Raw genomic sequence first — 19,320 nt, 5'->3', positions numbered from 1 at the left:
ATTGAGCCGCATGAAATGGAAGTCCATCAACCTCACCAAGAAACTTGCACAGGTACAGACTGATATCTTCTTTCTTACTAAATGCAAGAACCTGGACATTATACCCAAGGGTCTTAGAATTAAGAACCCTCTACAATCCACATATCCCACTGAATATGCAAGAAAACTATGCAACACTTTCTCTAAGAAGCTGCTCAAACATCTGATCAGCGTTCTCTACTCTAAACAGAAGCTAATAAAGGAGGAACTCCTTGTATTAGACAACTCTATCAGGAACCACCAAGCTTGGCAAGAGTTTCAAAAGGAAAAACAAAACATTTACCACTCTCAACTGGAGCTACTGAAAAAACAGAAAAACAAGAAACTCTCCAACCTTTCCAACCTACAGGCTACTAATCAAAACAAGATCAACAATATTGTCAATCTCTCACAACAAGCACTCAGCCCAGCCGAGGAATCAGTCCTTTCACGTGGACTGTCATTCTGCCCTGCCAAATCCCCACACATGATTCAATTCTACGGGGATTTGGAAGCATTTTTCCGCCGTTTACGCCTGAAGGAGTATTTTCAACACACACAACAACAAGACAAATCAGAACAAACATCAACTTCACAACACAACGCCTCTCAACCCACTGGAGAACAACAACCACCCTTCCAACAGAACACGGACCACCAACTACCACCGAAAAAGTGTTACACAAAAAGGGACTCCACATGGACCCCTCCTGATGGACGCAATACCACACTGGACTTGTACATTGACTGCTTCCGCCACAGAATCCAAACAGATGTGACCAGAAAACACCATCGCTTACAACAAAATCTAAACCATGCTGAAAGGAGAGCCATAAATAATCTCAGAAACAACCCAGACATTATAATTAAAGAAGCAGACAAAGGTGGAGCTGTCGTCATCATGAACAAAACTGACTACATTCAGGAGGCTCACAAACAACTTTCCAATACCGCCTTTTACACAAAATTGGACTCAGACCCCACACAAGAATACAAGAAAGAACTAAACAAGATTGTTAAGGAGCTACCCCCACACATCCAAGAACAGATCCTCACCAACACACCAACAGAACCTCGACCAGGAACTTTCTATCTTCTACCCAAAATACACAAACCAGGAAATCCAGGACGCCCCATCATTTCAGGTATTGGCACTGTTACAGTGGGTGTCTCCGGTTATATGGACTCTGTTCTGAAACCATATGCCATCAATGCTCCCAGCTATGTACGTGACACCACAGATTTTCTGAGGAAAATACAATCTTTAAATAATCTTCCCAACAACACTATACTAGCTACTATGGATGTGGAATCTCTGTACACCAACATCCCACACAACGATGGTTTACAAGCCATAAGGAACACCATATCAGATAAAACCACAGCGGACCTTGCCACCAAACTCTGCCAATTTGTCCTTACCCACAACAACTTCAAATTCGGTGATGACCTGTTTCTTCAGATCAGCGGCACAGCAATGGGCACCCGCATGGCCCCACAGTATGCCAACATCTTCATGGCAGATTTAGAACAACGTTTCCTGAACTCCTACCCACTCAAACCTCTCTTGTACCTGCGATACATTGATGATATTTTTATCATCTGGACACATGGTCAACAGACCCTGGACACCTTTCACCAGAAATTTAATGATTTTCACCCCACAATCAACCTTACAATGAATCAATCTATGCAAGAAATACATTTTTTGGACACTACTATAAAAATACAGGATGGGCGCATAGACACCACCTTATACCGCAAACCAACTGACCGACAAACATATCTACATGCCTCTAGCTACCATCCCAAACATACCAAACAGTCCATTGTATATAGCCAGGCACTACGTTACAGCCGCATCTGTTCCAATTCTACAGACAGAGACTCTCACCTAAGGGATCTACAGCAAACCTTCTCAGAACTAAAATACCCAGCAGATGAAGTTAGACAACAGATCAACAGAGCCAGACTGATACCCAGAGAGAACTTGCTGCAAGACAGACCCAAAAAAGAAAATAACAGAACACCTCTAGTCATCACATACAGCTCCCAAGTTAAAACAGTACAACGCATCATCAGAGATCTACAACCTCTCCTGGACAATGACAGTTCTCTTTCTCAAGCTCTGGGAGGAAGACCTTTCATTGCCTACAGACAGCCACCCAATCTTAAACAACTCCTAACCCACAATAATACTACAACCAGACTTAACACAGACACTGGCACCAGAGCCTGCAATAAACCCAGATGCCAACTTTGCTGCCACATACACCCGGACAACACCATTACTGGCCCCAACAACATCACACATACCATCTCGGGACTATTTAATTGCTCATCGTCTAACATTGTGTATGCCATCAAATGCCAACAGTGTCCTTCAGCTCTCTATATTGGACAAACAGGCCAAACCTTACGCCAAAGAATAAACGGACATAAATCTGACATCAAGAAACACAGAACAGAGAAACCAGTAGGAGAACACTTCAATCTCCCAGGGCATTCTATACAAGATCTCAAAGTAGCTGTTTTACTACAAAGGAATTTCAGAAATAGACTGGAAAGAGAAGCTGCTGAATTACAACTCATTACCAAACTTAAAACCATGAAAAGACCTGGGCTTAACAAAGACATTGGATTCTTATCTCACTATACATAACTAAACCATTTCTGACCTTCCCACCCCTTGCCTTTTCCTGTAAGACCTATTACAGTCGTTAAGAGTCGTCAACAGGCTCTCCCAGCTATCTGCCTATCTCCCATTCCCACCATCCTTCTGAGTAACACCCCTCCCCACCTTCTCACTATATAGAAGGATCTGGCAACTTCTGTTTCAGTGTATCTGAAGAAGTGTGCATGCACACGAAAGCTCATACCAAGAACTAACTTAGTTGGTCTTTAAGGTGCTACTGGAAGGAATTTTTTATTTTGACTATGGCAGACCAACACGGCTACCTATCTATTATTTGTAAAGATACAATAAAAAAGGTAAATCACAAAAGAAAGAAACAGCTATTATTCTGATATATTTCTTAGGTTATACTTGCTTAAAGGGAGGAGAGAGAATTAATAGCCTTCCAGAAATGGTCAGATATTTATCATCATAATTTTAAGTGGTACCAACTAAGCAAAATACAGTTCTATCCAACTGTCCTCATTGTAGTGCCAGTTGTACAGTTTCCTCAGGCATTGGTAGCTGGTCAGGACTAATTAGTTTGGTGATATACTGAGGATTCAAATTGTATAGGCAGTCCTTGTTCCCATTTGCCATGCTTCAGAGGACAAATTGCCAAAAATTGAAGAGGAGTCAGATGTTGCTTCTATCCTGCGTGCCCCAGCCATCTGAGCTGCTGTTTCTGCAATTCATCAGTCAGAAGAATGGGACTTGCCATTTGGTAAACACTGAAATTAGATAGTCGTTTAAAACACCCAGAATGTTGCAGAAGACCTCAGCTGGAAAACAGCTAACTGCTGCTTCAGGACGGCCTGCAGCTTGAGCTATAAATGTGCATTTAGCATCACAGGTTCAGCTCTCGAGTGCGATGATCAAGATGGCAGATGTCTCACTGATGTATGCAGATGTATATAAAAGAAAGCTATTATTAACTCTAGATTATTTCAAAACATGGGCACGCTTAAGGCAAATGGGAGTGACATTTGTAATTATCACCTTCCTGTCCCAAAAATGCATTTATCCACAAAGTGGCAGCAGTTATTAAAAACAGAGCTGCTGTGGTTAAAACAACTAGAAAACCTCCAGTGGTAAAAAATTGAAATATTTCCCCCTACCGCTGCCACCTTGAGCCTGCCTTCTTCTCACTTCCCACATATCTTTTTCATTTATATCCTGTCACATATAGACACTTTCAACACTTAAAAAAAAAAAAGCATACGCCATGCGTTTGCAGAAAAAAAAAACATTTTCCAGAACAAAAATGTTAGCATTTATTGGGAGCAATGCACTTTGTGGTGTGAACAATTCACTTTCCCTAAGTACCATATGGCTGCCCCTAGGAAATGCCAACATGTTTCAACTCTACAGCTGGGCCCCGGTTCCTTTTATTCATCATGCAGATGGCTGCAATTCACACCACTACTAAAACAGGTCTCAAGCACTTCCATACGATCATTAAAGTAATTAGTTATTAAGTACAGCTACCACTTTTAGAAAGCAGGTCTTAATGCTCAGCATTATATATATATATATATATATATATATATATATATATATATATATATATATATATATATATGTTTTCGTAGATTTTCACGGGTACAGGAATGCAGGTTTTGGTGTCCTCGGGTGTCTTCCCGTGTAAAAGTTGGGGTGTCTAGGCGACGTTTCGACGAGGTCTCACTCGTCATCTTCAGGCTGGTGCTTTCGGCTTCTTGTTACTGGAACAGCGCTCTGTTCCAGTAACAAGAAGCCGAAAGCACCAGCCTGAAGATGACGAGTGAGACCTCGTCGAAACGTCGCCTAGACACCCCAACTTTTACACGGGAAGACACCCGAGGACACCAAAACCTGCATTCCTGTACCCGTGAAAATCTACGAGCGCTCTGTTCCAGTAACAAGAAGCCGAAAGCACCAGCCTGAAGATGACGAGTGAGACCTCGTCGAAACGTCGCCTAGACACCCCAACTTTTACACGGGAAGACACCCGAGGACACCAAAACCTGCATATATATATATATATATATATATATATGCGCTATTTGGCTGCAGTGGGATAGATTGGGTAAAATCATAATAGGGTAATGGGTGGGAAAACTTATGCAAATGCATTAAGAGTCCTGGAAGTGGGTAGGTGAGAGAGAACCCTAACTCCTTGACCTGTGGAAAATAGAATGACTATAAGAGGGCGACTATGACAAATCTTGGTTTTGTTCACACAAATTCCATATATCGTAGATACTATGTAGGAAGTCGGTCAGTCAATTTTTATGCCTATATATAGGTCCCAGGTAGGGCTGAGTTGTATACCGTATTGGCCCAAATATAAGCCGCACCATTAAAATTGGGGGGGGGGAGGGGAGAGAGACAATATCTGAATACAGTAGTACCTCGGGTTAAGTACTTAATTCATTCCAGAGGTCTGTTCTTAACCTGAAACTGTTCTTAACCTGAAGCACCACTTTAGCTAATGAGGACTCCCATTGCCGCTGCGCTGCTGCTGCACGATTTCTGTTCTTATCCTGAAGCAAAGTTCTTAACCTGAGGTAATATTTCTGGGTTAGTGGAGTCTGTAACCTGAAGCGTATGTAACCTGAAGCATATGTAACCCGAGGTACCACTGTATAAGCCGCTCTCTTAAAATTCCGCAGGCACTCAGCAGCGATATTGTAAAAGTCAATTTTTGTAAGGTCACAAATTTAAGCTGCACTTTTAACTTTTCACAGTCGGAGTTTGGAAAAAAGTGAGGCTTATATTCAGGCCAATACGGTATCAATATATTGTTTGAAGTCCATATCATGGTATCCGTTTCATAATTTTTGACCTGGTAATAGATCATGAATCGTGGTGTGTGATGCAAAAATCACAATGTGGGAAAATCCATGAAGCCAGCCAATGCTTTTCTTGATTCCTGCAGCCCGTTAACTCTGCCAGTTTAGCTCTCCTCTGCCTCATGCAGGGTGCATCAAACCACAAGAGCAAGGTCTCTCTCTCTCTCTATATATATATATCAGTTTAGCTAGTGACGTGTCACAATGTTGAAAACTAGGTATCGCCCAGCCCTGTTGTTTGCCTCTACATTAAGGACCCCTGACCGTTAGGTCCAGTCGTGGCCGACTCTGGGGTTGCGCCGCTCATCTCGCTTTATTGGCCGAGGGAGCCAGCGTACAGCTTCCGGGTCATGTGGTCAGCATGACTAAGCCGCTTCTGGCGAACCAGAGCAGCTCACAGAAACACCGTTTACCTTCCCGCCGGAGTGGTACCTATTTATCTACTTGCACTTTGATGTGCTTTCGAACTGCTAGGTTGGCAGGAGCAGGGACAGAGCAACGGGAGCTCACCCCGTTACGGGGATTCGAACCGCCAACCTTCTGATCGGCAAGTCCTGGGCTCTGTGGTTTAACCCACAGCGCCACCCGTGTCCTGCCTCTACATAGTTCCATCCTTATTTTAGACATCGTGATATATTGTTATATCTCGATGTTTAGCTAGTGATAGATTGTGATGTTGAAAACCAAGTATAACCCAGCCCTAGTTCTGGGTATAAACTAGGCAGTACACTCATTTATACACAACTATATTCTAAGATTACAAATTTAGGAAAATGAATGCAATGCAGAACCATCTAGGAAACTCGGAGCTGTTAAGTAGCAATAAGAACCCAAGGGTTGGAAACAGCAGATTCACCACTGTACGGTATAAATATCTAAGGCTTCCTTTCTCCCAAGCATTGAATGAAAACAACAGGCAACAGGATGCATATACAGGAAGATATTGCCAACAATTAAGGCTTCATGTTTATAATATCTTCCATTGATAGAGAACTGAGATTTGATTCCCTCAGCTTTTCTGGCATGGTTTGCTCATCACAGCAAACCATATTTTAAAACGAAGTATGGTTTAAAGTGAATGACCAATGCGCTGGTGCATGCTTTTCAAAAAAGTTCTCTCCCTTCGCTCCTACTGCTGCCAAAAGAAACAAGCCAGAGTTGGAGTCATCACAATCTTCAAACCCAGGCTCATCATCATCATTTCATCATTTTTAATTTGTATGCCGCCTTTACATAGTGAAAACAAGGCGCTTACAGCATGGCAAGATTTACATAATTACCAACATAACAAAAGTCATAAACAATTTAAAAAGCACAGTAAAAGGGACACAACCAAATGAAAAACAATTTCCACATAAATCGTAAAATCAAAAACTAAAAAAATACAACATTAATATCAATAACAGTTTAAAATGCCATAGATTTTTTAAAAAACAATTCTAAAAAGGATCCAGCTCTGTTGAGCAGCAGCAGTCTTTTATGGAACCCTCCAGGTTCCGCCCTAAGCCAGGTGGAAAGAGGCAGGATGGGGCCCTCAGGCTCCCAGCAGCTCAGTCCTGGGCACAAGGACCAAACAAGCCAAGAGCAGTAAGCCAAGAACAAACTTGGGTTACCACCTGAGGGTTGTTTGCAGAGAAATGCGCCTTGATTTGAACACCACATCAAGACAGAGCCTAGCTTGTGCAATGAACCTTCCCCCTCTCCTCTCCCTGAGAACTCTCTAAGTTTCTTCTGGGTTCCCCCCCCCAACCCTCCAGAGTAGATTTGGAGAGGGTGCAGGACATACACAGGCTTGTGGGATCAGTTCAGTTGTGCAAGTGGAAATGGTTGCGCTGCACAAAGTTAGCTGGATGCCATCCACTACTTCTTACCAGGCTGTTCTAAGGGTTACCAAGCTCATGTGTGTGTGAATAATGCTGAACGCACTGTAAAGAAATGTTGTAGGAAATGCTTAGCATTATTCCAAGTGTAGGCATTTTGAGTATTGCCTTGCATTGTGAGAGGCAAAGATTGGTGGGTTGTATATATAAAACTGGATTCTGAATTGTCTTTATGTAGTTTTATCTGCTGTGACCCTGTCTGTGATCATTTTATGTTGAATGGTGGAATATAACTTTTACAAACAAAACAAACAATCAAAACACTAGTACTAGCCATGCCCTGGGTAGCGAAATTTCTAAAGCAGAAGCAAAACAAAACTGAGAAAGCATAAAGGCACCCTCAAAGCTATTATCTGCATCTATCAGGAACCGAGAGGTATATTCATTGTTTCTTCTTCAGGCTGCAGAGATGTAGCAGTCAATTATATAAAAAGCATTATTCTTTATTGCATTGCAGAAGAGAAGGAAATAAACCAAAGGAATAGATTAGAAGGAAGTGAGACATGAATATTTTAGGAACTCGCAACAAATGAATCTTCGCAAAAAGTGTGTTTATTTATTAATTTAACAAAATGTTAACAAAATTTGTATGTATATTATATAGACACACACACACACACACACACACACACACACCCTCAGTTCAAGCCCCATGGCACAGAGTTGTGGTTTTAATTTCTTGATCCAAACAAGATTTTTGCTATTGCAAAAAAAAAAAAATCTGAACTAGTAGTAGATGCATGAGTGAAATAACTAAAAAAAAAAAAATCTCTAAAATGTTATTATAGGTACCTTTCTAATGTCAGTAAGAAGATGTTAGGCTGTTATTCCACAGATGTTCATTTGCACACATACAAGAACACAAGCAAATCCCACAGGGTATCTAACTTCATGTGGAGAATTACTTGGACATTAAAAATTCTTCAGGCATCACACTTCCCGCCCATCCCTGTCCTACTGTAACAACACACTGAAATGGTGGTGTGCAAATTTCTTTTTAAGCAAATGTAGTATATAAAAAAGCATTGTGCTCCAGAAATTACACAAGTAAAGCCACACTAAAATTACAGCAAAATTGTAGCTTGGACTGGGGACAGTAATTATTCTTGAACATTACAGGTGTGCCTAAACCCATCTGTTCTACTAGATTTTTCTCCCTCTTCCAGGAGAACAGAAAGCAATTTTGCCATCTAATTTCCATCTTTTGAAAATAGCTGAGTATTTCTTTTATAGGCAAAGAGGCAAAGCACAACAACTGAGAACACACACCCAAACCCGCCCAACAACCCCCTTAAACATTACTTTCCTCCTCTTTTTATTTAAAGAAATAATAGCAGAGTGAGATGAAATGTTCTCCAGAAAGGTCATGCCTCCCACAGAAGGCCAAGGCAGACTTCTAACCCATTACATTTTCATGCAGTGGACATTCATTATACTGTGCATGTGAACCAAACACAGCAGCTCATGTTTGCAAGGAAGCCATTAGTTTCTGCTCTCAATTATCTACTTTTTATATAAGACTAATTGCACTTTGCACCTCATCTGATCTGCATAAAGCTAATATCACACATTTGCAGAAATGTGTAACCTCACGGCATAAGTGGGCTGCAAGATGACTCTGAGTTTGCCCCCCCCCACATACTTAATCTAATTTTTTACTATTCTATTTACAGTTATTGTGAAATGAAGAAGAAAATACAAATTTGCTGGATAAAAGAGAAAAAAAGTTATCATTAAAGCACATGCTCTTTCTGATTCCAAAACAATCACTCAAGTTGGCTAATAAAAGTTTGTACCCAATTATCATTGCTCCACTAACAGAAGCTTCTTAGATCCAGTGCAGAGGACAGAGGTGATCTTTTGAGAACACCCCTCTACCCTGCAGCTGCAATGGATAGCAGTATAAAAGCATGTAAGGCTGTAGGGGACAGGGGGAACTGTTGAAGATGACCCTGCCATCTATCTTCAGGGTGCAGCATAACACAGGAAACCAAAGGCAGGCACCAGAAGCCACAACTTAGAGACCTGTTGCTATTCAGCTGGAATCTGAGGATGAGCCACCACTGAAGATGGGGTGAGTAAGAGGTACGGTAGGTAGCTCATCAGCTGTAAAAGCTGCTGGGAGGGAGGCAGAGACGAGGAGTTATAGTACTATAACAGCCTTTCTCAACCTTGGGTCCCCAGATGTTTTTGGCCTACAACTCCCATCATCCCTGACCACTGATCCTGTGAGCTAGGGATCATGGGAGTTGTAGGCCAAAAACATCTGGGGACCCAAGGTTGAGAAAGGCTGTACTCTAACATAGTCTGTGTGGGGCTGCCAAGGTTCAGAGGCAGCTACTATGAACCGTCCTGAGACCTCTGGGTAGAGGGCAGTATATAAATTCAATAAATGATAATAATACTGGGGCAAAATGTGGTGGCCAAGATGTCTGTTTGTCTGTTAAAGGTTTCTATTAAATTTTTCTTACGTTACAAAACAAATAAACAAACGAAAGTACATATAGCATCTCAACAGGCACTCCCAGCTGGCTACACAGGTTCTAAAGGAGCTGTACTAGTTGCCAGTTAACTCCTCAGCTCAGTTCAAGGTGCATCTGAGAACCCAAAACAACTTGGGCCCCAATTTCCAAAGGAACGTCTTCTCCCATACAGACCTGCCTGTGTGTTAAGATCTTCAGGGGAGGCCCTGCCAGTAGCACGTTTAATGGCCTCCTCTGCAGCAACCTCCCACCTTTGGAATATACCGTATTTTCCCGTCTATAAGACGCCCCTATTTTTGGAGGGCTCTGATTTAAGAAAATGGGGGGAAAGATATCCGTGTATAAGACGAGACCCGATTTTGAACATTATTTTAGAGTAAAAAAACCATAGTCTTATACACGGAAAAGTACAGTACTCCTCTGAGGTGCGTCTTTTTACTGTTTGTCAGCACGTGAAGAGGCACTTCACTGCACAAGTCTTTGGAACAGGGTGAGGACCTACTGCCAAAATTGCTATCCTGCGCAGTTTGGTATAGTTTCGATGCTCTTTATATTATTGCCCATTTAATTTTATATTACGTAATATTAGTTTCGTTATTATGTATTATTTTAATGACACACACACACATTCCTGTACTGGGACCTTAAGGAGAAGGGTGGGTTAGAAATCCTGCAAATATAATACGGAAGGAGAAAGGACCAGAAGGCAATACGGCTGAAAAGTTTTAGAAGCAAGTCCGGTAAAAAGAGTGGAAGCTCACTTACCCCATTGAAACAGTTGGCAGAGGGCCCCATAGAAGCATATATTACTTGCTTTAGGGACATCTACCTGTTTCAGATGAACTGGGCAATAGAGCTTACTAGAATAAACAATGCTTTAGGTCTGAATGAGAGCATCAGCAGAGGGCATCACATACCTCAATCTCTCTTCTATCAATGAAAGACACCGCTGGCCTTTGAGCCTTCCTTCAGTGAAGGGGACTTAACTGGATACAAGAACACAGCACACCATTTGACATATTGACCATCACTCTGCCTCTGTCCAGAGGCTGCTGGTTCATGGAGGCAGGAGTGAACTTGTGAAGTTCATACATGGAAAATGAGAGCAGAGAAGCAGCTTTGAACAACTATTTATTCATAGCACAAAGGTCCCAACTCCCTATGGAAACCAGTCCTCACCAGTGTCCTCCTGGCTGACTGGCTTATTTTCCCAAGGACAGGGGAGATCCGGCCAATAAAATCAAGCACTCTGAAGGGCTCCCTATGCCTAATTTTTAATTAAAATGCAACTCTACAAAAACAAGATTTTCAGTCATTTCCAAGACAGTCAAATCACTTCCTTGGTAAGCTAGGAAGGAAATTACAGAATTATAAAATCACTGATGTTTGCTCTGCAGGATATCCAGACATGATGGGAAATTCTAGGAAGTTTGCTCAGCAGGGCATGCAATAAAATACAGAGAACAACTGTCATGGCAGAGCCACTCAACAGATACTCCAGAGACTTACTTCCATATTGCATTCTTGCTTTACAAAAGCCTCTTATTACTCGAGATTTTGCAAACAGCTACTTCTGAAAGAAGTCTGGCATAAAGAGTTGCCAGAGCAGTTTCCTATCTTACGTTCATTTACGGATATAGCATTCCAGAGTATCGGATCCCAGCCCAGTCCTGCAAACCCATTTCCCCCCTTAATCAAGAGGATAGCCTGCCCTAACTGATTTCACCAAGTCGAGAAGTGTGCTTTTGCAACAATTTTAAAATGGTGGCATATTTCATCCACTGCTGGAAGCCATTCAGAAAACTGAGACATGATAAAATATGACTGCCAGTTTGGCAGACACAAATAGATCACAGAACAAAAAACTCCCTTGCCTTGCCTTTCCGTGACTAGAAGCTGCTCAGGATAAAAGTTCCTTCAGTTGCCAAAACAACACCATCATTAGGATTTAGAACTGATTAGTGGTAACCTTATTCAAATAGTTACTATAAACTCAATGGAATCTACCCTGATCTCAGGGGATATCTAACTATGGATTTGTAAGCCTAATGTGCGAGCCAGGCATGTGCAATGTCAGCTAGGACAATTATCTGAGAGAGATATTTATACTTGCAATAAATTCAAGACTAGTCTTGCACAATGCAGCGTTACATGTTAAGCTTCATATGTCTGCTTTTCAGTCCTGTGTCATGGTTTGTAGTCTTCTTGTATTAAGCTAGTGTGACAAGACGTTGCTTTGGAAAAAAGAATGCTAAATTGCAGTTTAAATAAACAATGGATGATCAATAAGTTATATAATTCTATTGAGAATCCTAAAAGCCTCCCAACAGAAAGAGTAAATCCACACACCAAGGGTTATTAACAGAGGCCACTCATACAAATGTCTTCAGGCAGCCTTTTAATAAAGGGCAGATTATATTAGATATTTTTAATGTTCAAATACGTACATCATACATCTTGCAAAACTGATTTGCAACCCAAGTGCTTGTTTAATAATGAAAGTGGATTTAGGTGTAATTTTGATTCATCTTGCCAATGTTACATAATTACAATACTGTATAATATATAAACTGAGAAAGAGAAAATATTTATGATGCAGCAAATAAATTAGGAGACCAATCACTGACCTAGATGGTCTAAAACTGAATAAATTGTTCTCATATTCATTCAAACTTTTTGTTCCGTCTTCTCCTATTCAATTAGATTTAATTAAATCTAAAACACCAACCAAAGTTTCGTTGCCCATTTTCTATTAAGCTTCTACAGTGGTACCTCATGTTACGTACTTAATCCGTTCCAGAGGTCCATTCGTAACAGGAAACCGCTTGTAACATGAGGCAAGCTTTCGTTAATGGCGCCTCCCGCTGCTGCCGTGCCACCGGAGCGCGACTTCCGCTTGCATCCTGGGGCAAAGGTTGCAACGAGGGGCATCTACTTCCGGTTTAGCGGAGCGTGTAACCAGAAGCATTCATAAGGGGGCGGTACGTAACACGAGGTACCACTGTATATTCCTGGCTGTGTAACAAACATTGTTCCTTGGTAATAAGGACCAATATTTGATGGGCTCCATCTTTCTGTCAATTTTTCCCTTTGGAATTTTTTTTTTTTAATAGGCTGCTCACACACTCACATCTTTCCAGCTTAGTAACACTGTTTAAAAAACACTGCAACGATTTTGAACAATAGCTTTAGGATAGCATTCATTCATTTTGATATTTGAACATTGCCATTAGTTGAGGAAAAATGGTTCATTAGTGCAAAATGTGGCTCTCTAATGAAGCCAATGAGGCATTTTGTTTTGGGTCTGAAAGGGAAATAGAGTAATTCTTCTGTACTGTTTGGTGCAGAAAGTTGTGGTACTTGCCCTGGGCAGCACGGGAAATGGGGCAGGGCTGCCAACTTGAATAAAATATTGTGGGGGCCCAGGGAAGCCCTGCCCCACATAATCAATCACATGGCGCAGTGCACACACATTATTTGAATGGGAATGCTCATCAACTTTGTGGGGGTCCGATCCCCTCAAATATTTTATGGTGGGGGTGAAGCCCCCATGGCCCTAGGAGTTGACTCACATGATACAGGGTAGGAGTAGCAATTTAGCACTATATTTTAATAACCTTAGACTTCTGTACATCTACAACAATGCCTCTTTTTACCCCACCCACTTTCACACCCCTGTGCTTTCAAGACTTTGTTGTTGTTGTTGTTGCCACCGTCATCGCCCTTGTCTCTGATTGGGCATTATCAATACTGACATCACTACTACTACTAATTTCAATGCATGCTTGACTATTCTTGAAGTGCTGTAGGCAAACTGTAGTCAAAGTCTGTCAAGGTTACCAGCTTGGGCTAGACAATGCTGGGTTTGGACACAGCATTAAGCCCAAACCACTGCTTAACTCTTGAGTAATGCAGCAGGAGAACTGGATAAGGAGTGAAACAGCCACATTTTTTTCATTTTTTCATTAGTATTACGTGTGAAGTAGGCCAGGGTAATATAGGTCTGTATTATTATCCCCATACTGCACATTGGGTGGTGGTAGTACTGAGGCCGAGAGAAGGGCTGACCTAACGCCCCCAATTGATTTCTCAACAAAGGTGAGGTTTGCTCGAGACACTTCATGACTCATCACAGTTTCACAGCTATCACACCACACCAGCAACAAATCTTAACAGTTTTCAGCACAGTGGTACCTCAGGTTACATACGCTTCAGGTTACATACACTTCAGGTTACAGACTCCGCTAACCCAGAAATAGTGCTTCAGGTTAAGAACTTTGCTTCAGGATGAGAACAGAAAGCGTGCTCTGGCGGCACGGCGGCAGCAGGAGGCCCCATTAGCTAAAGTGGTCTTCAGGTTAAGAACAGTTTCAGGTTAAGAACAGACCTCTGGAACGAATTACCATATTTTTTGCTCTATAAGACTCATAAGGGGAAATGTGTGTGCATCTTATGGAGCGAATGCAGGCTGTGCAGATATCACAGAAGCCAGAACAGCAAGGGGGATTGCTGCTTTCACTGCGCAGTGATCCCTCTTGCTGTTCTGGTTTCTGAGATTCAGAATATTTTTTTCTTGTTTTCCTCCTCCAAAAACTAGGTGCGTCTTGTGGTCTGGTGCGTCTTATAGAGCGAAAATACGTAGGTACTTAACCTGAGGTACCACTGTATTTCATCTATGCTGAGGCCATGAGCAAGCACGTTAGCAAATAAGCCTTCAAAGGACAAACCATAAAGTAAAAAATGTGAGGAGACCGACCCTCTCTCTACTTCTGGCCATGTGTATTTGGAAGGTCAAAGGTACAAGCAATGGCATTTGCGTTAGAAACCATCCATATCTATTTTGTGTATGAGTATATTTACTAAAATATAAGCAGCAGAAAAACAAACAGCCCACAAAATAAATATCACTGTCAAACATCAGTAAAGTCAAGACAGGCAGGTGGGTACATTTTATTAAACTAATACTCAAAATAATTTAAGTATACTATTTCCTAAGAATAATTAAAAAACAAAACAAAAGGATCCAGCATCCCCAAAAAGCAAAAATATGAACACATCTTCTCCCCATCCACCCCTATCTCTTAGGAAATGGCCTCATAAAAAAGTGACAAAACAATAATGAAAACATGTTCTGTGAAAAGCTCTAGGGACTAAAAGCTAAGGTACCAGGCCAGAACCTTTGGCTCTCACTATTGTGTTTTCTTGTCACACTGTTGCGCTCTGGGAGCTAGTGAGGATGATACTCTTAAATCTTAATCTCTAAAGCACTCTATGACAGTGCTCCAGAGAACAGGATCTTAGCCAATTTCATTCAACTGATATTAGTGCACAGCGGCAGCAGGGAGAAAATCCTATATATAAAAATGCGAGGGAGACTTATGCTTTCTGGTGATTCAGAAAGCAGGCTATAGGGAGCCAACACGAGATGAAAGGTAATGTTTCCAGGGGAAAACAAAAATTAAAAGGGTAAAAAGAGCTTCCTCTCCCAGCAGTACTACAGACAACCAAGTGCTTGTATTTTCCCTGAGAAAAGTGTGTAACAGGTAACAACATTCCTCACTTGTTTCAAGTAGAGACCACAGGTGCACCGAATCTGTTGCCTGACCCACGAACTATTCACATAAAACACACTCTTCCTATGGCATATGTGACCCATCATCAGGACCGCTCATTGTACTATTGTTCCAGATTTGACACTGTCCTTTGAACAGTGGTACTAAAGGATTCTGATGGCTGTCCAGTATCAATGCGCAAATGGCACGACTAAAATGTACCTAGGGGGTTACAATCTATCTTGCTTGCCCTCAGAACAACCTTGAAAGGAAAGTCAAGTTACTCCAATTTTGCAGATCATGAACAGAATTGGAGGGACTTCAATGTTCCCACCAGCGCTGGCCCAATACATTTTGGTGCTCCCTGCTATGGAAGATGGGTTGAGTGAAAATCTACATCAGCAACGAGAGAGGCTTAAATCTCCACATTTGTCTCTGACGTCCCTGTGGATTCTGCCGCCTGAGGCAGAGGCCTCACCTTGCCCCATGGCCTGACCCTGTTTCCACTGCGCTGCATTTGAACCTAAGTTTTTCATTCCAACCCCAACACATACCCATTCACTACTGGTCAGTGGAAATTAGCACTCCAGAACCCACTAGAACCTCGATTTGTGTAGCAATCCATATTTACATCCATAGATGGGCTTCCTACATTGATAGCGTTATTATGCTAAGAGGTTTGTGGGTGTTATGCCAGGTGTTGTTTACATCAGCTAACGCGGTGGCGACAGGTCAAGAGAGCATTTGGGAAGTATTAGTATTATGTGCTGGTAATGCTCTTAGAAGTGAAAGCCTGTTGAACTTTGCCCCTCGAGAGGGTTTAAGACATGACATCAGCTGCCCAGTGAGCCACTGACCCAGAGTGCTTATGTGATTTCTCGTCAAAATACTGATGTCTTATGACAAGGCATCCTACGAAGGAAGGCCAGACTCATTCTGTGTGTGCAGATGCTATGTAGTCAAAAGAGTACCAGCTGTACACAAAAGGAGAGCATCAAGAGGCTAGGGGAGTATTACAGAAAATAAAAGAAGATGCTTAAGGGATAGAACGTCCAAGACAACCAAATGCCTGACTGTTTGTTGTAGGAGGCTGGAGGGTGGAGAGTGGACGAGCGGGCTTAGCAAGAGCACTCCACACTACAACATATCATTGATTTACTCTAATTGCTAGATATGTGTATTTCATGCATGCCAACCAATGCACTTGTTCAAGATGTTCAATTCTACTTGATACTCAAGGAGTAGGAAGTGCTGTGACTTCACTGATTTGGAAGCCATGATGAGATTAGGACCTACAAAACAAACAAGCAGTATTACAGATCTCAACAAGATGGGGAAAAGAATGTGCTCTATTATAAAACAATTATGAATAGCATTTGTCTGATTTCCACACAAGCATCTTTTCAATGGCTAAGATTCTGATCAACAAGGAATACAGTGGAACCTCTGGATACAAATTAATTTTGTTCCAGGGGTCCATCCGCAACCCGAAAAGTTCGTAGGCAGGGGCGTCGCTTCTGCGAGCGCACGCACACAGCGCAACTGAGCACTTCTGCGCATGCAGCCGTGTTCGTAACCCGAAAGTTACGTATCCAGAGCAGTACAAAACTAGAGGGTCCACTGTACTTGCACATCTTGAGAACTTAGGACAATCAGAGACAAAATGGAACCACAGCTGAGAACGTAAGAGCTTTTACTATAGGGGTTCATGGGTAATCTGAGTGCAGTTCTCAGTAAACAATCACTTTTAGCTACTTGTTTGCCTGCTTCCCCAAAAACAGAGTGAATATTCAATCTAATTGAATCATATACTATATCCCATTATAATTAAGTCCCTACACAACAAATATCAATAGAAGGGTGTACATCTGACACATGGTTCTAAAGATGTAGCCGAGATATGGATAAATGTACAAATTACCAAAATCCCACTATGAAACTTAGTAAGATTTATGGGTATTTATTCCTGTGTATTGCTGTCTTTATTCTCATATTCGTAAGCTAAGGGGAATTGAATGTACAACAAAAAATTAATGTAAGAAGTCACGGAATTGAAAGTTATAGTTCCCCAAGTAACTGTAATTCTGTCATACTACACACATATTAAGGGATAAATTTCACAGCAAATACTGTAACACAAAGACTTTCATCTGCCAAGAAAGACTTGAGTTAAAATTGTAGTGAGTTATGTTTGTGTGTGTGTGTGTGTGTGTACACGCTCTAGTGCATTCAGATTATCAGACCAAACCTTTCATTTGCTTGTTTTCGTTCTCTTATTATTGCTATAGAAACAACTCCAGCTAATAACCACCAATGTTAAGTATAGATCTACACAAATATATACCAGTAATATACTTATGAGTATGATGATTGCTGGCAAGATCAGTTTTTCTGCAAGTACGCTAGAGCATAGTCTGACACTCTGAGTTTAAGACTGGGCTCACAGGAGTTCTCTCCCTCTACTTCACCCCTCTTACAAACTGTTTTCTGTCCCCGAAATTGTTAATTCCTATACCACAATTATCTACTTCCTTGACAGTAACACATGCTCAGAGGCAGGAAAAAACTGTAAGGAACAGCCCTTGGAGAAGCAAATTTCCTTTTCTCAAGAATGAACAAAATCGGAAAACACTGAATGATATCTCCTCTCTACCCAGTAACAATTGGTAACAACAATTTTTTAAGTGTTTGAACATCATACTACTATATTGTTTTAGGTGTTTTTTTTGGGGGGGGGGTCTTTTGCCTGTCAAGTAAAGATGGGGAAACTTGAAGTATGACATAAGGAAAGTTATTACAGGTGATAGAGAAGGAAAAGCTGTGGCTCTACTGCAGGAGCTACAATCCGTATATTTTTGGGTCCTGTCTCTTTTTCTGCTCTTTAAATGTGAGGTGTGACCTAGCACAAAATGGCTGCCATGACAGCCATTTTGTGACTGGCACCCACATCCCTTTCTCAAAATTCCTAATGTACTCACTGGCCCACTAAAGGGTGTAACTCCCGAGTTACTGTTTTTTGTTATATCCAGATATACTCTTATGAGGGACATCTAGTTCTACCCTAAGCGTAACTTGTCTTCCAGGATTAGGGGTTTACAATGGTATGATACAAAACAGAGGGAGTAAGCATCTGGTGTGTGGGTAAGACATTTTGATGAACTCTCAATTTGGCTTATTTGTTTGACCTTCTGGGTCCTGCAGCTCATTATATTCATTTGTTTTGTATGCCCACACTCTGCTAGTCAGGCTTTGCTCATAATGCTCACCTGTTGAATGAAAGAACCACAGCATGGCTGCTGGGATGCTAACAGTTTAATAACTAGACTGCAGAAGGTCTGAAGGCATATATCATGGAAAATCTCAAAGCTACAGAGATCAGGGCACTTCATCCAGAAACAAAACACACTGCATGTTCCTTTTTTAGAATATTGGCACTGGATATCAATTTCCAACCAACATTGTATAAATTATTCTAGTTAAACACTTAGCTCTGGCAGCTAAAGAAATAAAAAATAAAAAAGAGAAATAATAACCAAATCCTTAAGAAAGTAGTGCTAACCTGTTTCAAATGTAAACAATGATTTAAGCAATTTTATTACAGCGAGCACTATCTGATTGCTAGCAGAACCTGTGTTTATTGCTTTTGTGCATTACAGTCTCTTGTCATTTTAGACAACGAAAAATTTCATTCCTTTTGTACAGCATTTGTGAGAATTTCTAAGTAGCGAGGCATCTATAATGACATTGAACGGAGCCTGAAAGTTTCACAGACACAAAATGAAATTGCTAGCTCTTTCTTCCGAGCATCTTCTGACATTTTTAATGCATCTCTTTTGGGACAGTATTAATGTTCACTTCTTGGGTTAAAGCTGGAGGAGT

General features: G+C 41.3%; 1 protein-coding gene across 2 annotated transcripts in view; it reads right to left on the bottom strand.

Annotated features, from left to right (window-relative positions):
• KLHL29 (kelch like family member 29) overlaps positions 1-19,320 on the bottom strand; it is a 424,682-nt gene that overhangs the window by 317,979 nt on the left and 87,383 nt on the right. The gene's annotated exons all lie outside the window — the stretch shown is intronic.

This window comes from Podarcis liolepis (assembly GCF_965112155.1).
Source record: "Podarcis liolepis genome assembly, chromosome: 3".
Taxonomy (NCBI): Eukaryota; Metazoa; Chordata; class Lepidosauria; order Squamata; family Lacertidae; genus Podarcis; species Podarcis liolepis.
The sequence above is the reverse complement of the archived record's forward strand: the minus strand, read 5'-3'. Positions and strand labels throughout refer to the sequence as shown.